Below are 27,088 nucleotides of genomic sequence, written 5' to 3' on the forward strand. Positions count from 1 at the left end.
CGATCTTATCCGCTATTTAGAAATCAACTGAAGCATGTGTTATTTCGTAATGCATTTCCTTTGTAACCATCTTCGTTTTTATGCATCATTAATCTCCGTTCCGCTTGTTTTTGATGACGACGTTAAAGGTGTATCATTGTATTGTTTTGGTACGTATGACTGATTACATGATCATTGTGCTCTGTTAAAAAAACTTCATTTAGCTATTGATGAGGAACCTTTAACCGCGAGAACGCGCTTCGGTTCCTCTATGTTTATATTAATGTATGTATATTCATTGATTTGGCGAAATAAATAAATGTCAAATGTCAAACATAATAATATATATTCTAGAACTTTGTAACTTGATGTTACACCTGAGGAAGTGCAGCCCTGTGCACGAAAGTCTCGTCTCATTAAAATTTCGATGCTCTCAACCGACTTCTTTCTGTCATATCCTTTTTAACCGAGTTATAGCTCATTGCCAAACGCGAATGGTTCGGAGTCCGGTTACTGTGAAATTAAACCCGCCGCTTACGCAACTCATCTCGCCTCTCGGCTTCCTCTCTTTCCTTCTTTTGCTTGTTTGTTTGTTTGTAAGAAAAAAACAATAGATGGCATATCAAAAAAAAAAAAAAAAGGACCACAGCAGTAGTGCATGCTACACTACGCTGATGCATAGCGAGCAAGCTTTTTCCATGCATTTTTGTTTCATTGCAAACTCCGTACTTTGTCTTGGAAAACACGCGTTTATGTAAAACGCCCCATCAGGGTTGATTAAAAAAAACGGATTTTGTGAATTGAGTCACAATTGGCAGTTGGCACAGTGTTAATGGAGAGATTGTTAATTGTAGAGGGCAGCACATGACCGATTTCACGATGACACTGTCGATGTTGACGAGGATTTATTTTATTTTTATTTCTCTATGCATTCGTCGATTTTTTTTAACTGAAAAAATTCTGCTATTCTTTAGTAGCGTAGCAAGAAAAATATTTCGTGAGTGTTTCTATTGAAAGTTTACATGGGGGAGGATGATTGCGCACCTGTTCCCCTCACCCAAATACACTACCAAATGTATGTTTCGGGGTGGGGGCTATGCCACTGCTTTTCTTGTATCTTCCGAATAAATAGACACGGGTACTGTACCTCGCAGCAGCCGACACTAGCTACCCCATAAGCCGCCATTGCGGTTCAAAAACATCTTCCGGCTTTACTAAATCACTCCTTCATCCGCTCTTCTCACTTCCGTCCACTAAATCTGACACGTAACATAACGAAGATAAAAGAGGGGGAATGAGCACCGGTCGTCTAGCAACACTGGTCACGCACGCGAGGGCTGCACGCGCGAGACATACGAGATGATGTGCGACGCGTGGGTGGCAACCCGCGCGCGCGCGAACTAGCAGACGACACACAGCAGTAGCAGAAGACGGCGAAAGTGCGCGTGCGCCAAGCAATTTCATTAGTGCGAGATACTGTGCTGGGGCTCCGGTCGGCGACTGCTCGTTATTTTCACCGAAGCTCAACTCTTGACGCCGGGAGCCAGTGGGGGAAGGGAAAGCACACACATGGCATGCATGCTCTTTTTCGCCTGGGAGTTAAGAACGTAGACGTCATTTCGAATGGGCGAAGAGGGGGAAAAGAGTTGCTTTGTTTTGCGCTATCGATTAGATGAGTGAGAGAGCGCAAGTTATTTTCGTTGCACGCTGACGTGATGGATGGAAGTGGAGGGCACTGGTGTGCTCTTTGGTTAATAGGAGGTACGAGGGTGAGTGGTTAACATACGGGCTGAACTGACGATGAATGACATGTCAGCTAATGGTCTGAAAGGAGCACCAGCTTTTAATCTTTGAGCTGGGAGAGCATGCTGGATTGGAGTATGTCATTAGCAGAAGACAACTTCCGACCAGGTTTATTCTTTTTTTTTAATTCCGTGTTTTCGGAAAACCCAGGGAAAACCTCAGACAGCACAGCCGGTGACAGGATTCGAACCCGTGTCACCTCCCATAAGACGTCCCATAAGACGTGTAAGACGTCCCAGTCTCGGCGTGGAAAGCGATCATGTTAGCCACTATGCCACGAGAGCTGGTGTTATGGTATTCGAAGCTGCTTTACAGAGCCTTTGAGAGCGGTTCGCATACTTGACCACGTTTTTTTTTTCTTTTTTTTTTTTCTGCAGTAATCTATGCTGTAGGTAAATCGTCATGACTCTTCATGCCTCGTATATGCACTGCAATACGGTGTTTCGATGGCCCTATACACATTAATAAGTCCAGGCTGCCCCGAGACTTCCGTGCTCCAGTGCTTCACCGTGCTCTAAGTTTCTGTAGAAGCAGTGAAGTTTGTAGTGCTTCACAGACCGTCTTCGCAGCTTTGAGGACATCTGTGCTTCTAAGTGCTCGCGATGCACCAAGTCCTTCCAGGTTCTAGGTGTCCGCCGAATGAGACATTGTGCCTAATGGCGACGTGCTGAAGACAGCGCTTTCCGAGCCCTTTCGTACACGAGGGTACCCCGCTGATATAGGAAATGCAGTTGACGGAAATACACAGCAGCTGAAATCGAACCAAGGTCCTCCTATTTTCGTAGCCTTCGTCCCTCTCTGTAGGTAGAGTTCCAAGCGGATTAACACTGCCCTTCACAGTGTGAAGAGCACAATTCCACAAAGTTTCCTGATATGCCTCTGTGCTGATTCTTTCTGGAAGCTTCGGAGGTTCCACTGTGCTCTTCGGGTACCCTACGGTTCAGCGGTCCATGCGCTACAGGTTGTCCCGAGCCTGTGCCATACGGGTGTTCTAGAGTGCACCAGGGTTCAAGTTCCTTCGAAAGTTTCGAGGGTGATTCAAGGAACCTTAGTGTAAGCAGTAAATCCTAAAGGAAAGCTTGACCGCAGCATAGAAGGGTTCTCTGAACGGTGCTTCGCTCCAAGAGCCCTGTGCTGGACCAAGGGGTACCACTGGCCTCAAGAGCTCCTTTATATGATCTCTATATAGAAAAGCTGTCTACGAGGGTACTTTAAAGTGGTGCTTCACAGGACATTGCTTTCTTAATTGGGACTTTAGTATGCTGTACTTTGCATGAAAGTGTTTTATGCCCACGGACGACGGACTCGTTCGAAGATCCTGTCAGAAACTACGACATAAGGAATAGAGCAACCGGCCGCGACGGCTCAGTCGATAGCGTGCTGGCCTACTGAGATTTCGTTCCTGACCGAGGACGGTAGCAACGAGAGTGAGGCAAAGATTGCTTCCAGCGCCGCGTGTCGGAGACTTCCAGCGCTCGTTAAAGTACCCTAGGTGCGGCACGTTCAGAATGTCGTCACGTGCGTACGTACGAGGCTGGGGTACGTACGTACGTCTTCTTACGTGTAAATCTACTCGCATAATTATTATTATGTGACAGTGTATACCGTATGGGTACCCGCTGGGAAAAGGCAGCGCGTGCTTCTCGAGGAACGTCCACATATATACTGGCCACACTCCATGAAGAACAGTACCCAGGTAGCAAAAGCTGCCCGTGGCCGATTTCTTTAGCTCATGTAGCCAAAATGTAGCCAACCAGGCATATTTTTTGTAGCCAAAAAGGAGCCAACGTTTCGCGACGTTTACCTTTGCCTCTCGTGGCAATTTTGACTGACCTTAATTGCCTGAAATGTTTCCGAGTGCTGTTCATTGTTAACCACGTTCCTGGTATACTGATCATGCTCCACCGTCCCGAACTCCAGACATGGAATGTGCGCTATATATGGAATTATGGAATTTTTTGCATGTGGTATATATGACGTGAGGTACTAATAGAGATAATGAAATACACACCGGGATTTTTTTTTTTTTTTCGTGTAGTAGAAAGAAGTATTAATATGTTGAGAACTCCTGAGAGTGTGTGCTTCAAAAACCTGCAAATATCGTTTCTCCGCGTTATGCGGGATTGCTCAGTAGGAATCCAGAAGAGTAGCAAAAAAAAAAAAAAACAAAAAAAAAACAACCCAAATAGCCAATTAACTCCGTTTTCAGGACGCTAAACGAAACCGAAAGTAGCCCAATCTTGCTACAAGTAACCCAATCTGGCAACCCTGCCGGTAACGCGACACGAAGAAGGAAAGGGACATCTTTTCCTGCAACGCTATAAACGCAAAGATACAAACCCATTCATCCTTCTCTCTTCCGGAACTTCCCTTCCCACTTAATGACGCTAAAACGTGTAAGATAATGCCACAGAGTGTCTCTATTAGTATATACCTCTACCATTTTCATCGTGCCAACTGTCCCCTCGCAATCTGGTGAATTGCATCCGAACCCCCTTCCCTGTCTGTTGTTGTTGTTGTTGTTGTGGTGGTGGTGGTGGTGATAGTTGTTTACCCTCGCCGTGGGCGAATATTGAGCGGCTTCCAAAATAGAATCCCATGTTCTACACGGCCACTGTGTTTTCTGCGCTATTTTTAGCAACCTTGCTCCGAGAAAATGACAGTCTCTCTCTCTTTCTTCTTTATTCTCTCTCTCTCTCTCTATCTGTTGTTTATTTGATGAAGGGAGGCGCAATCTTTAAACGAACTTTTCCGATCTCCTTGGTGAATTGTTGCTTTCACACGGTCTTTCGTAGAGGGAGGAAGAAAAAAAAATGATGACGTTTTTTTCTGGTTTAAAGAAGAGACTTCTGGCGAGGTATCGGGGAAGTTCCGCTGACGTTCTGTAACTTTCTTCAGGGGCTGTGACTTTCGAGGGGGGGGGGGAATATGTTTATTATATATATAAAAAAATAAGAGGGAAAGGTTAGCCACCGGTATGGCGGCTTGCTATTCCCAGGAAAGAGGGGAAAAATAAAGGCAAACAGGGGTTTCGAAGGGGTTTCGAAGGGGTTCGCAGTGCTGAGTGGGGCGAGTTTCGATTACAAACGATGTTTTATGCGCATAAGCCTGTAATAATTATCTGGCTGGTTTTAGGAGTTAGCGTGAGGGGTCAGTTTCTCCTACTATTGTTCTTATTTCGTAAAGCAAGTGCGATATGATAAGTTGTTTTCGGTAGATGAGCGTGGAGAGATTAATGTGTGTTTTGTAACAACTTAGTTGTTGTTAGCGTGCGGAGACTAGTTCCTCCCTTTATTATTTATTTTTATTAAAGGAAGTGCCATTTTGCTGGAGAATTTGTGGTGTGGGTTCTTTGAGGTACATGTGCGTTTGGAACTGTTATGGCGTGGTTTACTGCGCTTTTCGGGGTAGTTAGCGTGCAGAGGCTAGTTCTCCTTTTATTGTTTTGTAGTGCTGAGCAGGGCAACTTGTCTGTATTTTGGTTATCATTTTCTCGCGTATTTTTGGAGTTAGCGTCAGAGGCTAGTTTCTCCTATTCTTATTTCGCAAAGTAAGTGCGATTTTGCTGGCGAATTTCTGTAACGAGTTATTCTACGTAGATGAGCATGGAAAAGGTTATAGTGATCGATGTTTGTTGTGGACTTTGGAGTAGCTAGCATACAGAGGCTAGTTTCTCCTGTCATTATTTATATATTCCGAAGGTAAGTGCGATACAGCTGGCGAATTTCTGTTATGGCTTGTTTTTGGGTCGATTAACGTGTATACTATAGTGTAGTTTCTTGTGGGCTTTGGAGAAGGAAGTGTGCGGAGGCTAGCTACTCTTTTTATTACCTGTATTCCCAAAAGCACAATATTGCTAACGAATTTCTGGGCTATTTTAGGTAAAAGCGTTAAAACATTCTGCTGTGGTTTCGAGGCACAAGAGTCGTTAGCGTGATAGGGCTAGTTTCTCCGTCTAGTATGATTATTTCGGAATTGGAGTCGCAAGAGTTAGTGGGATGTTCTCGGAGGATATCTGCTATATGACGTTATTTTAGGCGGGTGAATATATGAAAACTTGCTGAAGTAACTCGTCTAGGGCTTTGGAGTAGTCAGCCCGTTCCCTACTCAATATTTCCCCCTTTTGTTATTAGCTAACAGTGCGGTCGCAATGCTAGGTACAGCATCGGTTGCTGATCTCTATACTGATGTTGTTTTAGGTAGAAGATCATGGAAACATAGTAGAGTGATTCGTCTTGCAGTTTGGAGTAACTAGCCACCGATCTCTAACAGACTTGTTTCTTCTTTCAGTATTGATAATTTAGATGCGTGTTGTTGGCGGATTTCTTATACGATATTCCTTTAGGTAGCCGAGCGTTGTAAATTGCCAATGTAGTCCATTTCGTATTCCGGAGTACTTAGCAGGGGCGTAAATTAGCTAGCATAGATTCGATTTATCTTATCAATAATTCTGATATCGGCACGTGGCTATGTGCGACGGCGTATTTCAAATCTCGTTTACGACGTTACCGCGTGGCAGATGAGCACGGAAACAATATTTCAGCTCGGCTTGGGTAATGGTTAGCCTAGATCCTAATCAGATCATAGTTCCCCCTCATAAATTATCCGTAATATTGAAACGCTAAACTAGACGGCGCAAGCTATGCTGCTCGCTGCAGCAGAGAAAGCCCAGCAACCTATCCATCCAAAATGACGTATATATATAACAAATAAATTAAACATATTTTTAAAAAAAATAAATTAAACCTTCTGCCCCCCGAAACTTTCCGATAGAATTAATTAGTCACCACACAAGCTTCACGGTTTCACAAAGTTAAGCTTCACAAAGTTCACAAGCTTCACAAAGTTATTTGTTTTTGCAACGTTCTCCCTGACTTCGTTTACTTTATGAAGCTCGGTGACGTGTACCCATCTTTTCCTTTCTTTTTAAAATAAAACGATTTTTTTAAAAAAGTCGATAAATGCGAGAATAAAACGAACAAGAAAAAATACTCGTCAGCGCGGGCAAACATTCATCGAAACAAATTTGTTAAAAAGGCAAAAGAAAAAAAAAGAAAAAAGCGGCTATACATTTCGTAATCTTGCTAACGTTGTACAACTCCATTCTCTTTTTTCCAGAATTCTAGCGGAGGATACGCCGAGCAAAAAAGAAAAAAAAAAAAGAGCAACAACAGATATATATTCCGGAGCAGGACTCGGAGAAGAAGAGAGAAACAGATAGGACGGTAAGAAGTCCTCTGTGTGTGTGTGTATGTGTGCAGACGTGTGCAGACGTCGTCGCTTGGCGAGCAGACGACGACGGCAAGGGCTCAAATCAAGTAGGCAAATACAGCAAGGGACGTACAGCTGCGCTCGCCAGAGAAGAACTCTGCCGAGGTGCACTCTTTTATTTCCTTCGCGGCACAGGATGTGTCGACTGTGTGTTTGTACGATAACTTTCCTCCTCGCCCTTCGTTTCCGGAAGGGCCCAAATTTGTGGCACGATTTTAATCGGAGTTTCCGCGCCGTCGTTAGAACACGGCAGCGGTGAAGGTTTTCGCTGGCTTCGGGGACCGGACTCCGGTTGAACGGGGGTGAAAGTAATTACTTAATAAGCGTAATAATTTAGGCGACGACGTATACACGTCGTGTTTTCAATAATATAAAGAGGGTAATACAAATTGCGGTATTTCCTGCTTTATATCACGAAGCGAACCCAAGAGTAAAAGGGGGCACGAGGAAAATGATGGTGCAATTTAGATCGAAAGATAAAATAATCTAGGAATTGATAAAGAAATATGTAATAGTGTTGATATAAATAGCCGATAATACGTATTATTCCAATCCAAGTCAACCTATATTTCTATGGAGGATGCCGTAAACAACCGCACGGTCTCAATAATGGCAGACACAATTTATAGAAATGTCTCGTTAATTACTTAATTAATTCAAATTATCGAAATATTATAAATAAGGAATAATTACATACAGTCTTTGCCTATAGATATCACGAAGCGGACATTCCGGTGGAAAAGAGTCTGAGCAAAATGATGTCATTAATTGCGTTGTAATGTAAAGTTGTAATGATATTTAAACGTTGAACAAGAAAATGGCAATATTGATCATAACACAGTCAGTATGATATTATGTGACACATTATAAAATATTTATTTACTGTTCATACAAGGATTATAGTACTTGATTGTGATATATAATAATAATAAAATGAATAATAAATGTTGATCAATGATTTGACTTGAATCTGGGCGTGAACTAAGTTCAGAACATAAAAAAAAAAGTTTGACATGATATTCCGCACAAAAAAAAAAAAAAGTAGGAAGTGCTATAAACAATTGGAACAGGCGAAAATATTTGCGAACGGTAAAACAAAATTTTTCTGTTGTTATCTCGCACGCCATTTGTTTTTCTTTATTTGTTTTCAATTCAATTCAATTCGAATTTTATTTCAGTCCAGTTTTAATTGAGAGCGAAGCCTCTCGAAAACCCCGGTACACCATTTTTCTTTTCAGTTCAATTCAGTTTATATTCATTTTTCTTTCTTTTCGAGTGTCGATTGCTGTACGGGGTATGGCCGTTGTACGAACATTTCTTCCCCACACGTTCGCGCCTGCCTGCACGTCTCTATGTAAGGGAAAAAACGTCGTAAATATTCCCACGTGGACGGTGCACCACACGTACGCCGCGGCCAACGTAACCGATACAAAGCCGCCGTGCTACGAAAGCAGTAGCGGCACATATAGCACATACCAAAGGGCACGCGTTCAGTTCAGCTCCACAGCCTCCACTTAACGCTCGCTCCTGTCAATATCACCTGTTCGCGCCTCGCCGATTTTCCCGATCGACGTACGTTCGTTTTTCCTGAAAAAAAAACAAACAAAGAAATTGTGACGGGAAAAGGGGTGAGTTCGCCGCCTGGCGCAAGCTCAAAGGTCGAATCCCCCCCCCCCCCCTTCCCCATGCATCCCTTCTTGAATTGCCAAACAAGCGATGTTCGATGATGCTTCTGCAAGCGGGCGCCACAGGTGGATTACGTCAGAGCGCCGATAATCTCTCATTGGCTCTCACGTGGAGCCGGATACGAGCATGCGCAGATGTGTGCGCAGCTGCAGGCCGCGGGTCCGCGTCGTGCCTGCCTGCCTGCGTGCCACCTCAGCAGGCTGGACTCGGGAGGACGAACACATCGGTGAGTGGGACCGTTTGCTTTCAAAATAATCGCCTACCTCGCGTTCTTCGCGTCGAGAGGTGTCCATTTCAACAGCTACGAGCGTGAGGCGGTCTCGAAAGAGCTGCTCTCAAAACTGTCGTCGCGAGTTTTCTTTTCTTCTTATTTTTTTTTTTTTTTCGAGGCACACGACGGCGGTGTTTATGAGCGTGTTTTATGTATTTCTGTGTTTTGAGTATGTAATAAGCATCTTTCCTCGTTTTATTCCTCATAAGGACTACGTTCAATTCGATTTGAGTTGTTTTAACGCAGTGACCGTTTGAAGCAGAAGACGCGAAACTGTCGTCTGCTCTAAAATTCGCAGAATGCTTCGGTTTCATGCATATCCTTCCACGAACGTTCTCTTTCAAGGAAACAAGCTAGTGTTTTTTCCTAATGCCTTAAAGAAGAGAGACAGTACTGGGTTGCATGGAAGCGAACAGCAACACCGCTTTCAAATTTTAGTGGCAAACAGTAGCGTTGACGCCGCGCTGTCATGCTGCAAGTCTCGTCTGTATAAGGACACAGTGTTGACGGACTTTCTTGCATCGGCTTAACGACCGCCTTTGTATCCGACAGCAGAAATAAAACTAAGCTCGCAGACGACGACATCGAACGTCGAAACGATCGGAGGAAAGCAACGACTAGAACGCTCTAAATCAAGTGGGCGGTTGATTTTGAAGTCCATTTGTCTCGCTGTCAAGCTCACGTTTCAGGGACATTAATTTCGGCGGAACGCGTTATCATGAATGTGCGCGACAGCTTTGCATGATGGATAAAGAATCCACTCGATTTTCCATAAATGTCACCGTACACATTTGTCTACCCCCTTCGTCGCGCATATAGGAAGTGTTGTCAACATGAGCGTGTCACATTGTTAGAGCCTTATATCGTAAGCCTTTATTATTGCGGTTCGTATTTCATGTTGCGCCCAGAGCTCTTGACTCGGAGCTCTGTCAGAGCGGAGGTTGACCATGAGGACTTAGATTAATTTGCGTCTCGTAAAAGCGTAATTAAAAAAGTAACTGTTTGGAGCGGGTTCTTATTCGTATTATATAATGTCAATATCAATGCATTTTCGTGTGATGTGACGTGACTGTTGTGTAACTCGCTCGGGCACAAGGGGGGGCGTGTTATACGCGACCAGTCAGTCGGTGTGAGACCTGCATATATCAACAGGTGGTGCAGAGCACTAGTAGTTAGGGGACCGTGCGTTACTCTGTATTACGTACGTGCGATATGTTTTTATCGGCTTTCTAGTTTTATTAGTTTATTATGTGCTGGTTGTTTCGCTGGATTGTTGATTCGTAAAAATTTTATTGCTGCCGTACGCTTTTATTGGTAGCGGAAGTATAGGTTGACACTTTGAATGTTCGAGATGTTCTGTTGCACCGATGGTTCAACGTGTGCAGAAATTTCTTACGACTGATATTTGATAAAAATATAAAATATTTAAAATAGATACTATATAAAATATTTGAAATGCGAGAATATTGAATGCTTGTCTCGGTGCGTGTAAAAAAATCATCATCATCATCATAATCTCGGTGTGTGTAAATATTCGATACTTAAACTTTCGGGAGTGCACGAGTATTTGACATTCGTTGATGTTGATGTTGAAAATACTAGGGAGAGGTTGACATTCGTAGAACTGTTTCAGTGTATCCAGTGTTTAAAGTATTTATATGTTTAATAGAGTGAAAGAAAAAAAAAACGGAAATGTCAGCCAGGCAAGTATTACAGCTCCCAAATACTCCGCGTCTAATACATTGAGCACGAGCAGATATTCGATACTTACGGTGCAATGTACGACAATAGGCCATTTCGAATAGTAGAATGTTCACAGATATTTCCCGTCCTCGAATATTAAGGGACGTAGAAATATTCCACCTTCAAAGATTAATTGGAACACTATTAACTTTGGATATTTTAAAACATTGCGTTCCGTGAATCTTTGTACTATATTATCCGAAATGACGTGGCTATTATATTATTCGAAACATTAGAAACGCACCAATATCCCACCTATAAAATATTATTGGCCAGCGGATATTCCCCGTTTTAAACATTAGGGCCGTGTAAATATCCGATATTTTGAACAAGTCTTAAATTTTTGTTGCGTTTTTTTTTTGTTGTTATTCTTTACCCGGTGCATTTTAGCTTTTGCGGTAAGCTGATGGCAGCGATAACCCTTTTACAGGTCGTGTACATGCTCTAACGTTTTCTTGACGAGCTTATTGTCCAGCGAGAATCATTCATCGTTAGATCAATACATATATCATCCGATCACATTACACGAGCACACATAGTATTTATACCATTCAAATCGATCCATCACACGCCGTTACACGTCAGTGTGCTCATGTGCGAATTCACATCTAGATATGTGTGGCAACGAATTTTGTATTATAATGCCGAGTGACACTATTATAATGGCAATGATATTAGTCTTAAAATTATCTTGTTTTTAATTAGGTTAAGCTTGTTTACTGATAACCGTAATCTTCGCTATACTCGCACACATTTTCTTTTTAATCAAAATGGAGTATCATATCGTTTACAAGACCTGTGTTTACACAGCCTCCTGTCTATTAAATATGTTTTTTTTTAAATATTATGTGTGATTTTTTATTACCACATGCCGTGACCCGCATGGGCCGTATGTCCTTTTTTCGAAGGGACAATGTGCTGAGGGACAAAAGCAATGAACTTCTTTTTTTTTTTTTTTACTGATCTATTATTATCATTCGATATTTTATTGACGCTTTACTCTGCTGTCAGAGGAATTAACTGTGATGTGATGTGATGTGATGTGAATAAAGAAAAAAATGGGGATGTTAGTTTCGACGAAGTCAAACTGGCTACCCCAGTACACTCAATACAGAAAGTTCAAACCGATGATGAGATGATGAAAACACAAAGGGATGATGTCCAGAGACGAACAGAGATGATAATGGAGTTCAACATGTAGGTCAAAAGTTCAAGAGCTGCGCCCAAGTGAGAGTAAAGTGGCGGAATCGCCGGAGGCACACACAGGACACATCACACATTCACCGTGTCATAGGATGTCCATAAGCCCGGTTGCATGCAAAAAGTCTTCAAGTGCCCTTAGCGCCTTGTCGGACGAAGGAGGACCTAACAGTTTCGTGATGTCGAAGTCTCGGGAGTCCACACGAGAGAGGCTTGTCTCTATAATGTCTAATGAATTAACTATCGTTGACAGGTATGATTCCGGGCGTATATGAGACGTGCAAGTGCGTACGAAATTCGAAAGGAAAGGGGTATATGAACACGCAAATGGCATGCATGAACAGTGAATGGAACGCAAAAACTGTAAAATAACGCACGAAACGTAAAAGGAACAAACGGAAATCATGAACAGTGAAAGGAACGTATGACGGGTACACTCTTAAAAATGAACTTCACCGCATAGTACGCTCCTAGCCAACCATCATCTTGAACGATATCGTTATCTGCCCTGATTTGTTGAAAATGGGGGCGTACGCCTTTTTTGTGACACTTATGCTGTTCATAATTGTCACAAAAAAGGGGTACGCCCCACGTTTTCAACAAATGAGGGCAGCTAACGATATCATTCGAGATGATGGTTGGCTAGGAGCATGCTATGCGGTGAAGTTCATTTTTAAGAGTGTAGAACAAACGCACGCGCGCGAAAGGTGCTTAAACGATCAGTGACAAGAGCGTATGGAGGATAAAAAAGAACCATAAGAACCTTGATATGAGCCAATTAACCATCAGCGAAATGCGCGAATGGTAATAGGAACGCTTAAGACAATAAAAGAAGAGTGTGAACGATGCAAGAGAAGTACGAGTGGTAGTAAAGAATGTGTGAACCGTAATCCGGGTGCATATAAAGCGTAAAAGGAACGCATAAACGGTAAAAGGAACGCATGAACGGTGAAAAGAACGTACCAGCGACAGAAAGAACCTACCAAGAGTGAAAGAAGAGCGCCAACTGCAAAAAGGAAAGGTGTACGTGCCTTACCAAAGTTGTTAGCATAAAAATCGAATTCCCTAAATACCTCCAAGAAAATAATTAACTCTGGCGTGGACGTTGTTAGGTATACTACGCATCAAGACGCGGGATGAATACGTAGGATTTTTAAATGTGATATTTCGACCGTTGATTTCCACAGTGCATTCTTCTTTTTCTTTTTTTTTACTGTTGTGTATTAAACCATTAAAAATACCACTTCAGCTTACTTTGTTCAGCCACCCCGGAGCCGCGTTAAAGATTGCACGTTGAAAGCTTTCGTTAATTACAATATTTACGCGAGCATCCCGCAAGTTCTTATAGGGCTTGATTCCAGCCAATCAACAGCCTGCCGAAGGAAAGATGACCTACCTTTCTGAACGCACTAGTTGTAACGTAAAAAAAAAAAAAAAGTCTATAAATAACTTACTTCAAAAACGAAACCAACGTTGATGCTTTTCGTAACCCAACACCTACTATATAGTGCTCACTGTTCCCACTAACGCTGAAAAAGTTCACACGCAAGAAAAGATGTAATAAAGGTAGTCCTGGACAAAAAAAAATAAAAAATAAATAAATCCCGTCCTTGCAGCGGAAGTTTGTATTACACTGCACGTCAGCACAACGACGCCAGGAAAACGCGCGCTGATGGATTACACGAACGCAATCTTCTGACATAAAAATGGGAGCCATCGGAGTGGCCAGATATGAACCCTTTCCTCCATGCCTTTCTCTCTCTCTCTCTCTCTCTCTCTCTCTTTTACACCGTATATTCCCTATATTTCCACGTAGTATATAGTATTCACGCGAGGTCGATATTATAAAATGCCCAAAAAAAAACGAAGCGCCCGCGAAAAAGACGTCGAATTCTTCGGATAACCCGAGAAGAAGATGGTCCCACCCGGATCGCATGCTGCGTCGGTGCTGCAGTGAAGCCCACCATCACCACCACCGCCGCCGCCGTCGCCTGGGCGACGTTCTTCCCTTTCCGCCTTGGAAGAAATATAAAAAGCGCTCCCAATGAGCCATATACTGGGACAGAATGACAAATCCCATTGGCGTTGCCAGTGGCGCGCCCTGGCGTGCGAATGAGCACGTAATTATTCCGAACGCGCGCGCGCGCGCGGCCGCCTTCCAAATCCTTTCTAGGCGGCCTAAAATGAATTTGCGTCCGCCTGGTCGCGTTTCCAGTGAGAATTTTACTGACACTGATACTGTCTTACCCTCTCTCTTTCTCTCTTGTGGGTATCGAGTCGTCTTCTTTGGGATAGAAGCGTTTTTTTTTTTTTTTTTTCAAGTTTTCACTCTGCGGTTCTTTGAATATTAAATGTTTCTCAGCGGAAGATACCGCGTCGTCGTGTTTGTTCTTTCTATTATATTAGAAAGTATGCGCGGATTTCATTAAATTGAAGCCGCGAGGAAGGTACACGTTAAGAGATGTTTCATATGTCGGTCTGCGGTTGGCACGACGTGTTAGGTTTCGAGTACTAATATGCGGATGCGTTTGTAGCGGAAACTTGTTACTGCTAATAGTTCGAGGGATGGCGCGACTTTTAGGGTACCATGTCGCGAAATGTTTCTTTTTTTTTTTTTTTTCGTTTTGCGTTTAGAACTGAGTTTCTGGCAGTGCACTAATTTGGGGAGATCGGCTGTCGGTCTTTGTAGCGGAAAAGTTTGAAGGACAAAACGTAATTAGGCTAGTTTGAAAGTTACGGCTAAGTTTTAGAAAGCGCAGTTCAGTTCAATGTAAACTCGCCGCCTTAATTACGTCTGGACTTGTTCTCGAGTTTGAATTCTTCCGACTTTTCTATCAAGCTAAAAGTGCAAGGTTTTTTTTATTAAGCTTCGTCTTGACTGGCGTAGTCTTTGGACATACCTCGATTCAGTTTTTAATCTGACTGTTGGAGCAAATAGTTTTAAACAAATTTATATCTCGTGCTAAAACTGCGCCGGATTTATATCTAAATTCGAACGATCGAGGCAAAATGAATTAGTTGCCTTGGAGGTTACTTTCGAGTTGAATCGAGGAATTTTCATTTATCATCACCCTTTCCCCATCCGTCTCTCTGTCCCTCTCATTTTTTTAAAATAAATAGCCAGCCTAGTGTTGTTTGACTGACTATTCCGCTCACATAGTAATAAACACGTCCCCCCCCCCCCTCAAACTTTTGTCATTTCAAATTCATGTTTTATCTGCTTGTTCCTTATACCCCTGGAAGCAGTTAACAACTCACGTATAACGTGATATCATTTATCATTGTTATCACTTTTGTTTTGTGACCGTGCGGGAGTAAATCGGATGAAAAGGAGTAAATCGGGGTAAATCGCAATTACAACTTCTGTACTCCCCCGGATTCGAATCACTCCTCATTTTTTGTAACCCAAGCCTGAAATTCACTCCCAGCTAGCATTGCCAATATTTCCGAAACTTCGCATAATCTTTCGTGGAGCTAATCTCGAAAAAAAAAGTGAGTTTGTATATGTTTATTAAGAAAAAAAAAGAAAAGAAAGGTTAGCCACAGGCAAAGAGCCGGCTTGCTATTCAAAACAAAAAGTAAAAATGGGAAAAGAAAGGGTTCAATGCTCTTGACATTGCGTATAATCCTCGAAAGAAATAAAGCTACTCCCTTTTTTTTTTTTTGTATATAATGCATTCCATCTTTATATTTATTCATTAAACTTTTAGACAGCCATCAAAAAGACGAGGTATAGATAAAGAACAGTTTGGTTCGTTTTTAAAATCCATTTCGTTGCGAAACCGTCAGACAAAAAGCTTAGCACTTTATAAAAAAAAAAAAAAGAAACAGAAGAAAAGGAAAAACGCCGCCTCTAGAACTGAACGAAACGGGAAAAAATAAGTAAGAACTCCGTCAACGAAGATGTGTTTCCGATCCCCCCCCCCCCCACACACACACAACATCAAACATTGCTTCACGAATCACTCATTTATTCGCCTCATTCCATCGTCATTCATGTTGTTCTTGTTGTTCCATGCGAGGAACACAGCTATAGAGATGAAAGGTCACAGGTTAAGCGTGTCTCTATAATGATTAATAGAATTCGTCGCCCGTGTGATGTGCACAACGTTCTTTTTTTGTGGCCTCTTCTTAGCGCAAGCATTTTCCATTGTCTCGGAAGAAAAAGGTCGTTATTTTGAAGAATGGTTCTTTTTTTTCCGAGAATCGGTGGCGCCCCCTCTTTCCAGTGTCGTCGTCTTCTAAAGCTTCTGTTTTTCGCGCGCGTTGTCAGGCCCCCCGTTATATACACGTCTCTTCTGTAAAAGACTCCAAGAAGTGCTCAAGTGAAGATATGTTGATTACGTCCAAATACTTCCTCCTCCCCCGACGGAATATGTTGTGTGTGTCCTCTTCCAACGTTCTTTCATCCGGAATGTCCTATATACAGTCAACCCTCGATTTATGAACACCCTCGGTTCCCCGAAAAATCGTTCATAAATCGGGGGATTCATAAATCGAAAATTCAGTTAACTGAGTACTATCGAGCAAATGCAACAGTATTTTCGAGTTGGGATTGTGTTTATAATGCCATATATTGTGTAATTTTGCTTTTGACCATGCCTTCTGCTGTATCAATCTCACAAAGAACAGACGTTAGCGCATTCACACTCTGTTTACTATGTAATACTAAATTGTTTAATTTTCGCTTTGGACCATGCCTTCCGCTGTGTCAATCTTAGAAATAAGAGATGTCACCACATTCGCACTGGACTGGTCTCGGATTTCGTCTGGGATTTTTAACCTCCGTTTATTAATCTCCGCGTGACAGCGACCACCTTATTCATCAACTGAGGTAGGAACACTTGGACGCACCTTGTGCGACCTCGGAAAACCCGTTTGTTGTTCGGATTTCGAGGGGTTAAGAACCGAGGGTGCAATACCTGGAAAACGTTTTGTCCGTTCAGGCGTCATTCATAAGACCACGGAATTATCCATTTGAAGGTTTCTGTTGACCTCGGAACGATCCGTTCATAAATTGAGGGCAAAAACGCTGGGCAACTCCTAGTTGGTTCCCAGAAATTCCGTTCATTATTCGAATATCGAGGTTCATAAAACGAGGGAAAAATGAATGGAAAAAGTTTGGTTCCCTGTGCTCGTGTTCATAAAACGAGGGAATTCATAAATCGAAGGTTCATAAATCGAGGGTTGACTGTACGATCATATGGATTTTTTCGAGCCTATCTTTACTAGAGGATAGAGAGGTAGCAAGCGAGCTGGTGGTATAATCCATAACTTAAAAACCCGAGACTTAGGGGACAAAAAACGACAACACAGACAAGGTCTCAAACACAGCTGAAAAGTTTACTCAACAGCACAAACATATAAGGAGTTCAAGTGGGTGAGAACGAAGTGTGAGGACAACGTAAGAACATGATTTGTGTCCTAACTTTTCTAATCTCTGTCTTAGCTTTTCTTTTTTTTAACCTGCGTTATATCATTTCTAATCGGTACCTTATCTTTGCTGATTTGTGTCCTTCCTTTTTAAATACCGTATCTTCAGGTGTACAACGCACGCGCGTTATACAGTAAAAAAAAAAGTGTTCTGAAGAGGTCCTGCGCGTTATCTAACGGCGCGCGTTGTACAGTCAAACTCTTTTATAGCGAACACCTTTTTAACGAAAATACCACTACAGCGAAATTTTTTTGCGGTCCCGCTGGAGTCTATAGGTCGAATAATGGACATCCTTTTTAACGAAAATACTTTTACTGCGAACTTTTTTTGCTGTCCCCTGAGCTTCGTTGTAAAGGAGTTTGACTACGAGAGTACACGAGAATATATTCCAGCAGAGTTCCTTTCCAGGTCGGTGACGTACAAATTCTAGCCTCTTCCAGAGTGTGCTGTGTGGCTTTCTCCCAACATGTCTCTTAGGGCCCGTTGACGAAACCGGCGAAAGGGCACTGGAGTTCATAAACGGTTAATGATGCCGCTTAAGGATGCTATTCAGCGGTCAATAATCTTGAACTCATTTCAGAAGGATGGCGCGATTGAGAAGGGACGCGAAACGGAAAGCAGAGAGGAGACTGAAGTATACAATGACAGCGACGCTGTTGCATCGGAGTTTAACGGACTAGACTTAAAGGTACTGTAAAGCAGCACCGATCAAATGTCATTTAGTGTGGCTATTCGATAGTCCGAGCCACCAGGACAAAAACTGCGCAAGTTTCATTCCAATCGACGGTGCAATTAATTAGAAAATTACAATTAAAGATTACGGGCAACACTGTACTAGGTATTCGAAATGAATTCGTACACCTGATACATACGGCGGCAACCACATTGCATGCGTCTAACACTGGGCTCGACATAACAATCCACCACAATGCACCATAAAAATCCGCCCCTGTAATCCACACAACGATCCACACCTGAGGACAAACCGATAAGCGAACTGAAATGAAATGCTGAGCCGTTGAAAAAAATGTGTCTGACGTTCAAGCAGCCAGACAGGGTCGGGACTTGTCTGTTCATAGAGATTCACAGAGAGAGTTTGTTCGTTCGAAAGATGCCGCGAACAGAAGGAGCGCGCAGGTGCAGCAGAGAAGTAGGGAGAGCCTCCATCGAGCAGCGGCCAGCACTGGGTTACTTTGCAAAAACAGGGGTTGGTTTCAGAATGCATAGGTAAAAAGGAAACCTAATAATGTGGTTACAAAAACAACGAAGTTCCGATGTAATAGTGTGTAATACCAATTTTCAGTGTTGAGCGCTGTCCAGGGGGTTGTTTGACACCAGGCGTCGCACCGCTCCACTACGCCGTATTTTTCGTGGCAAATTAAAAATATTTATATAGCGCGTTGTCGGTCGTATGGTTCCGCATATGGTATTTAGAAGCAACAAAGTCTCTAGTCACATCACCGGCATATCATGCTTGTCTACTGCTTTACAGTACCTTTAAGGCCTGTTCCGACATATAGCTGAGCGCTAATATAGCGCTACAAAACAGCGCGTAAAAACAGCGCTCACTATTACCGGATGGTTCACACTTGCAGTACGGCGCCAGGGCTATAATTTAGCGAAAGTTCGGTTGTCGTTTCCGGTATCTCCGACCATGGCGCCTCCGCAGTTACCAGATAAATTACCAGATATTTTGGATGACAGTCTCGCCGGTTCCAATGCGGTCGCCGTGCCATGAAATGCGGAAGCAAACAACTCCACGACCTTCGCGACGTCACCGCTGAAGGACCTCCTCATTGGCACAGCACGAATGTTGTGCTAATATTAACGCTGAAAAAGTTAACACGAGCTCAACTCCGACAAGCGCCAATTTTTAGCGGTTCGGAGCACTGCGAGGAGGAAAATATCGCACTATTTTCTAGCGCTATATGGCCAATCGCTATATGTCGGAACCGGCCTTTATGCACGCCGGAAAACACGGCATGTCAAATCTCGTCTGTTTTTGTCTCGTGTGTTCTAGTTGGTGTCTTATATTGGCTAATTGCTTTATATTTTCCAATCTGCGCCCCCTCTTCGATAATATTCCTCCTATTTATTGAAACCAATATCTCTTTTGTCGCGTCGGTAACATCTCATTACGGCCGAAAGTCTCACTACGGCCGAAAATCCTTTAATCCCCAAGTGTCTCGTTACGGCCAAAGTCTCAATACGGCCGAAGGTATCTCATTACGGCCGAAGATGTCTCATAACGGCCAAAAGGAAAAAAGAAGCATCCACCATATTAGCTGTGTATTGAGTGCCGTATTGAGACATCGGCCGTAATGAGACTTCGGCCGTAATGAGATACAATCGTCGCGTCGACGTCCTATATTTCGCTTAGTATCCTGCCTTTTCTAATTTATGCGCCACGTAAGTATTTGCTACCGAATCCACTTTCGTTTCCAATTAGTATTCATGACTTTTCTTATTTGTGTCCCGTTATCACTTTTCTATAGCAACAATTACTCACTGGGGGTACACCCCTTGTTCAAACGCCCCTCATTCTACACACACACACAATGTTCCGCCGACCCCCTCGTCCCCGCAGGGCTGAACCCCTAAACGAAGGTGACCATTTGGTCAAAGCGGTATATAAATATTCGACGAGACAACATGCCGGCGAATCAACCTCGATTCATCCTCCTTCATCCCGTGTCGTCACCTTCATTAATTTATTGCTGTTCATTCGCACGTTGACAAAAAAATAATAATAATAATAACGCTTCTCTTCGTCAAAGTTGATTAATTTTTATTTATGTAATTATTTCTTTCCAAGCCGAACAGCAAGCCGTGTCGTCTCGTTTCATTCTTCAGTGCCCCACCCTCACCCTCAACGCTTTAACCTCGTGTTTTCTTTTTCTTTTTCTTTTTAAACTCATCTATGTCTTTAATCTATCTCATCCTTCTCTCATCCCTCTTTCACTGTTTGTTAGTTTATCCTTTATTTCTTCATTCTTTTCTTTTTTTATTTATTTTATTCTTCTATCTTTTTTTTTAGTTGCAAGCCGGCGTTTAGCTGACCTTTCCCCCTTTTTTTTCATTTGTTCTAATAAATATACCCCCCCCCCCCGAACAGTTCCATAGGAAATACATTAGGAAATACATAGGAAGTACATTGGGACGGAGAGCTGGTATGCCCTCTTAAACAGCTCCTGTTTCACAAACGGTTTTGAGCGCGTGGACAACTATACTTATCATTAGTGCGAACAACTATATATGCGGGGCTTTTCGAAGAATTTCCATTATACTGCAGTGCACATGAAGATACATTCGCCGACAGCTGCAGTGCCTCGATAACAGCAGCGGTTCAATTAAGCGTGGAGGCCAGAAGGGACGTATATATATATACACGTACAAAAGGGAGTCGTGTGGATGTGTAAAAGTGTGAAATTGCTCGCGTCGGGGTCCACAGGAGAAGCCCGTATCGTACACGGTACAGGTCGGGTAGTTTGTCTTTCAAATGGCTTTTCGTCTTGCCTACACCGCTATAGTGAGACTGGTTGATAAGTCGTCCTACACACGTATGGAGGCAGCGCTTTAAGAGCATTCTCACGTAAGTCTATAAATTTACTTGCGCAACATTCAGCGTGAAGCGTGCAGTCACTGTGAACAGGAACTGATGAACTGGCGGCCGAGTAGATAAAAGCATTCTCTCGTTGGTGTTAATTCGAGGCTCATACTGAAGACTATAGGAGCTGGTGTGTTCAAATGATATCCATTTATATCCATTTGTTTTATTTAAATGTGCACATAACGGCATCGAGCCTCGTAATGTTACACATTGTAAACAAAAAGCGTCCCAATAAAAACAACATCAGACATTAGAATCGCTCTAATAGCTTAACAGAACTCCCGAATCGAGAAAATGTGTTAAAAATAGCAACATCGTCTGTCGAGTCGTCGATCATCTATTTCGAGTAAGACACACGTGCGTCATATGGTCTAGCTTGAAGTACAATATTGGAGCAACATTTTCGAGGGCACTCGAGGAAATATATAGGCTGCAGAACTACTGAGAGGCGATTTACAGTACTTTCTAGTTTTTCGGATGTCGGCATAGTTCCCCCATGAAGTCTGCCCAAGATGCAGACATTTCCTTGGCCGTCTTCAAGGGGTTTCCATTCGTCTGGAAATTTCGATTGCAGAATGGCAGTTGATGAAGAGGCACGGTTAGGAGAATTCGAACACAAACAGAATTTTTGCGCAGTGGGTAGTGACGACTTTTTTTTTTATTTTGGGGGGACCCAAAACCGCTTGGGTACGCTACCCTAAAAGCTCTTCGTTCAGCCTAAGAACGGCACGTTTACGCCCCGTCCTACGCTTTGTTCCTATTGGCTGCAACAGCTAACCGCATCACTCTGTACGTCGCGACAAGTAGTCGACACCGAAACTACGGAAGAACTATATACGGGCGCCACCTGGTGGACGACATGTCGTGCCGTATACCCGTAACCTTGATGCCTGGACACCTTCCTGGTGCGCAACCCATCCCGTTAAACTGTTGCGAACTGTCACCCAGACCGTAAACGATCTATAGCTCGTAGCTATCCGGCGGGACGCATTCCTGCAGCTTCGCAAACACAGACAGCGAAGTTCCTGTGTGAATCCCACGTGCATTGAATGGGCAGGTTCCGCAGTTAGAAAGCGATAACGACAACCTTTTATCGTCGACACCTCCTCGCGTATGGTGCGTGTTATGACAAATGTATTGTTCCCCTTCGCAGCTGTTGTCTGATAAGGACTCCAAGCTGCTCCGGTGTATAGCGAGGCACGATGTCCATAGTCTCTGGCAATGTCTCTAAAGTGCGGTTGTGTAAGAAAGTACATCTGTGTCTGTTAGGTGTCGTCTGCGTTATTGTGGATGTCATATAGGCTGGCGGCGGAGTACGAAACAGGTGACGCATTATTTTTTTTTATTTTTTTTGGCTGCGATTGATTTATAAGTTTCGGAATTGATGGATCCGTCTGGTCGAAAGCGTTAGTGGTAGATTAGGGTTAGGGTTTAGCTGGTTGCGATGTTTCTGAGTTACGATTGCAGAAGTATAAACATACGTGTCGTCTGCTAAAGTTATTCTTGATGCGGTCTGCTAGCGAAGGTGGACAGCGACTGCGGGGTACGAAAATATTCGTGAGTTAAGTTCTTGATTCGCTGCGCTTTACGTGACTGATTGATGTGGGTTGAAACTGATGGATTACATGGGATAGAATAGGATAGATGGATAGGATAAACAGATTTTTGCGATTCGTTTCTGTGCAGCCTTCAAAAGCCGCTCTATCTTCACTGGGGCCGATAGTCGGTGATTGCAATGGAAGTCAAGACACTGACGCAAGAGTGACTTAATAGGTCGTCAGTGTCGCATCGTCGGTGTGTGCGCGATAATTATTTCTGTCGTGCACGTATTCTTTATTTTAAAAGTAATTTTTATCTCCTGCGCGGGATTACATTCTTAAAATGACTCACCTTCGACTACTACAAAATTCAGAAACGAAAAACCGTTTTCAACAGTAAAATAAGACACAATGTTATCAGATGAAACGCAGCCCCGAAGACCGATAAGGTTACTTCGACGAGACCGCGAACAATCCGAAACCCGAAACGTCCTCTATTGAGTGAGTAGATCAGTATGTTCATTAAGATGGTTATGGAGGGAAGACGTCAGTGAATGAGTTACAGGGTTCGAACCCGGCGTAGGATGCCAGCCAGATAATGCTAGCCAAGGTCGTGCCGAAGGCTTGGAGGTAGTGGGTTCGAACCCTACCGCCGGCTGTGCTGTCTGAGGTTTTCCCTGGGTTTTCCGAATACTTTCCAGACGAATGTCGGCACAGTTCCCCCCCCCCCTGAAGTCGGCCCAGAACGCATATTAACCCCTCCATCTTCTACTCCTTCCTGCTGTCCTCTCTCCATCTGTCCACATCTGTACTCCGCTCATAGCCACAGTTGCTTCGCGGTGCTAGCACGGAATAAAAGAAAAGACGTGTAATGCTGCCAGAGGAACACTAAATAGACAGTAGTTTTTGGTGCACCATTCGGGTGTAAATATATCTTGTCCTGTGGCATACATCTTTGCATAGAACAAGTATAACAACATACGAAAGGGTGGTGCATAACACCTTTCTCAATGGTGTACGATACAAAATTCACCCTTTCAATGGGGCGTATTTAGAACACTGTTTTGCAAGCACTTTCTTCAGCACTGTAATCGTACTTTTTAGTTAATCCTGCGGAATAAAAATGGTGTTTAATTTAAAAAAAAAAACGCCTTTTTTACAGAAAGGTGTAAATAAATTATGTTTGCTGTTTGCCGAGGTTACGACGCACGTTTAATAAGATTCGTTTAATTAATTGAACCTAGTCAATCCACGGACCGATCGACTTAAATCCTTCTTTTTTTCAATCACGTCGCCGATCACCGCGGCATCGCTGACAATCATTTGGCGTCCTAAAACAACGAATTATTAATTGCACGTTGTCTAGTGACGCGAGGGATATTTTACTTTTCAACACTAGGCGGCTTATCTTCTTTCTATGCCTCCGGCTGGCAACATTGCGTCATTCATTTCTATGTCTGGCAACCCTGTGTTGTGATCATCTCGATTTTAAGGCTAGGACGTGCAGCTTATGCTGTGCTGTCCACCCGCTGCAAAGGGGCAGCCGTCATCATCATCATCATCATCGAGTGGCAGCATCATAGGAGACAGACACGTGCGATGCTCTGTGCATGGTCATTTTCACAATATACTTCCTAGTTTCCTTTGGCGAATGGCTGGCGGGGATTTCCCACTAAGTGAAGCGCGGTCCACTTTCTTCCAAGTGGGCCTCCTTATCTGCTGGTTCTAATCGGAGACGAGAAAAAATGGCCAGGAAAGAATGATATCTCTATTCGCTGTCATTGACACGATCGGGTGACCTTGATAGCTGCCTCTCTTTATTGATTTTTGAGCTCCTTCGTGGTAACAACGTGGTTTTCCGCCTATAGTTTTCCGGATCCGCATCTGGAAAATACGGTTGCCGTTTCTGGGTGGGAGTGATGCGGATTAGAGAACATCGTTTTGGTTAGTGATCTAGTATTAGTTAAGGACAATGAAATAATTACAGGAAGACAGTCGTATCAGTAAAGCGCGCTTGTCAAAGTTGTCAGGATAATTTAACATGCGAGTACTTTAAGAATGGAATTCTAATTTTGTTAGTAAATTGTGCTTGCAAAAAAAAATCTCGCTTCATTCGAGCCTACGGCGGACAATGTCATCACCTTTATTCAGCCAATGCGACAAAATTATGGTCAAATGCGACAAATGGTCTTAAGAGGAAATGTCTTGAGCAAACTTGATCTTGATCAATAACAGCTGCTTGAATGAGTCCCGTAAAAATATACAACAATACTTAACGGGAGATGTAGTGACAAAACAAAAAGAATTGAAATTATTGCCGTTTTGTTAATGCGAAAATTTTACTAATGCGACAACTATGCTGATACGAATACTTCTCAACGCAATAAACCTTGTTGATTTGGTACCTTTGTTTTCTCACAATTTCTTAATAATATAACCTTGTGAGTACAATAATCTCTCAGTACGCTAGGTTGTTAGTATGGTAACGTCGCTGCTAAATAAGTTTCTTTATACCGCCGTTTACAAAAACTTTTCGATACTTCGCACGATATTTCGTTAATGCGACAACTTTGTTAATAACACAGCTCCCTTAATATTACAACGACTTTCTTCATAGGGTAACTCTCCTAAAAAGAGAACTGTTCGTTTGATGTAGCGGTGTTAATATGAGACCTGTATCGCCAGTAATCGCGCCAAGCAACACCCGCAGCGTCGCAAACAGGGTTTCAACGCCAGCAGCGGCAGGGCAGTTTCCTCTCTGGGATCTGCCTTGTCAACAGAGAAAGCGGGCAATATCCCCAACTATTGACGAAAGCAAGACTCCTCGAGATCCGAGTAGGAACCTCTGCGAAGTCGAATTCGGGCCATCTGCTTCTCTGTTGCAGATGGGCCGAGTGAACGCGCCGCCGGAATCCACGTTCAGTTCTAAAAATCAGTTGCATGTTGCATCAGTCAGCATGTTGGTGGGTATATAAGCAAACGAAGAAACGAACATAACTATTTTGTATCTAGAGGTAGAATTTTCAAGGAAGGAGGAGAGAAATTAGTTTTTTTTTTTTTTGGGGGGGGGGGGGGGGGGGAGGCAGCGAAGAATAGACCTCTACCCGAGAAACGTCATCATGACGTTGGTAGACAGACTGAAACCGAAACAAATCGGAAGGCTAGGTTCCACGAATGGGCACAATAGACTACTTCAGAAAATCCCAGAGAGCTTAGCGCCGCTTTGAACTGTGGGAACTCGCTGGTAACAAAGGAGGAGAAGGTCTCCAAGCTGTTTGGGTTCCTGCTCTCTACGGCCGATTGTCCACGAGGACTCAAGGTCAGCGGAACCGAAACGTGAAGGACAGTTCATTCTAGTAATCTCCCAGGATGCAACGCGTGTGCAAGGAACACTGGGATTTTGTGAAATCGTCTATTCTTGGCTGCCTCCTACTGAAAGAAAAGTGGGACCGAAGGTCGCGTCCCTGTCAGGGACCAACGTAATGGTACTCCGCCACCCTGCTGTATGTATGCGTGCTTCCAGGCGTGAGAGTCACGTGTGTTTGGGAGCTTGTAGTATAGAACGGCATGAGCACCCTTCGGCTTCGTTCTCAGCACTCGATAGGTGACGCTGATCATCGTGAAATGGATCTGCGTTGGGCGTCTTGTTGCAACAGCTGCGACGATGCGTGTCGCAGGTGGGCAATCGTTGTTGGGAGAATCGTCGAGCGGGAGAGCCGTTCAAGAGGGAATTTTTAACGGAAAAAGAAACTTCCTGGCGAGCGGTTCGTGGGATTAGAATAGTAATGAGGACTACGATTGATTGATTTTAAAAGAAACAAATGGAGATGGTAGTCTCGAGCCACTCGGGACTGGCTACTCCAGGACGCGTTATTAGTAAAAGAAAGGGAAACTACACTATAACCTCGACGCCTCGACTAGGACTACGATTCTGCCACTGGGTCCGTGCCAGTATTCTATATAATTAACGAGAAAGTTAATATTCGCCAAATTTTAACTGCGTAAGTACTATTGGAGGTTTGAGTTACCGCTCACGTGACTTCGGTGTGACAATCTCGAATGCGCTAACCGAATTTGTAACTTCTTTTTTTTCTTTTTTTTTTTCAACTTGAGGGCGCATTGTATTGTCAGCGGAGTGTTGCGGCAGTTCAAAAAGCAGAAAACTCTTAGTCAGGGACGATGATTTTTAAAACAGTTACTGGGAGGGGGTGTTATTCCAGATTAGGTTCTGCGTTCTTCAGAACTTGCTTGCCCAGGTACTATAATTGTATACCTCAGTTTTCAGACGTCAATTTTCTGTAGATCAATTTGCAACATCTTCGATTATTGATCTGAAGATCGCGGTCGATCGAGATCGCGGGAAAATTAACGACACGGTCCAGGTGTCTCGGATACGCCTTTCCCCGCAAGGAAGACGGGGTGCCGCGTGTTGAAGCTAAATGGTCAACGAAATGACACTTGCGGCCGTATTCTTGAACGACCCTTGACTCGACCCTCCATTCGAGCTGCTCCTCGAGACCGGTGCTTGCACTTCACAAATCGATCTCGACTCG

General features: G+C 43.3%; 1 protein-coding gene across 3 annotated transcripts in view; it reads left to right on the top strand.

Moving 5' to 3' along the window:
- The window catches only part of LOC135392038 (protein dimmed-like), a 151,936-nt gene that overhangs the window by 88,592 nt on the left and 36,256 nt on the right, over window positions 1-27,088 (top strand). The window contains exon 2 of one of the 3 annotated variants that reach the window (XM_064622661.1): window positions 6,901-7,007. The gene's annotated coding sequence lies outside the window, so the exon portion shown is untranslated. Of the gene's footprint in view, window positions 1-6,900; window positions 7,008-8,864; window positions 8,966-22,191; window positions 22,322-27,088 lie in introns of those variants that run through there. The other 2 variants (XM_064622659.1, XM_064622660.1) reach the window with 2 other exon arrangements.

This window comes from Ornithodoros turicata, chromosome 4 (genome assembly GCF_037126465.1).
Source record: "Ornithodoros turicata isolate Travis chromosome 4, ASM3712646v1, whole genome shotgun sequence".
NCBI lineage: Eukaryota > Metazoa > Arthropoda > Arachnida > Ixodida > Argasidae > Ornithodoros > Ornithodoros turicata.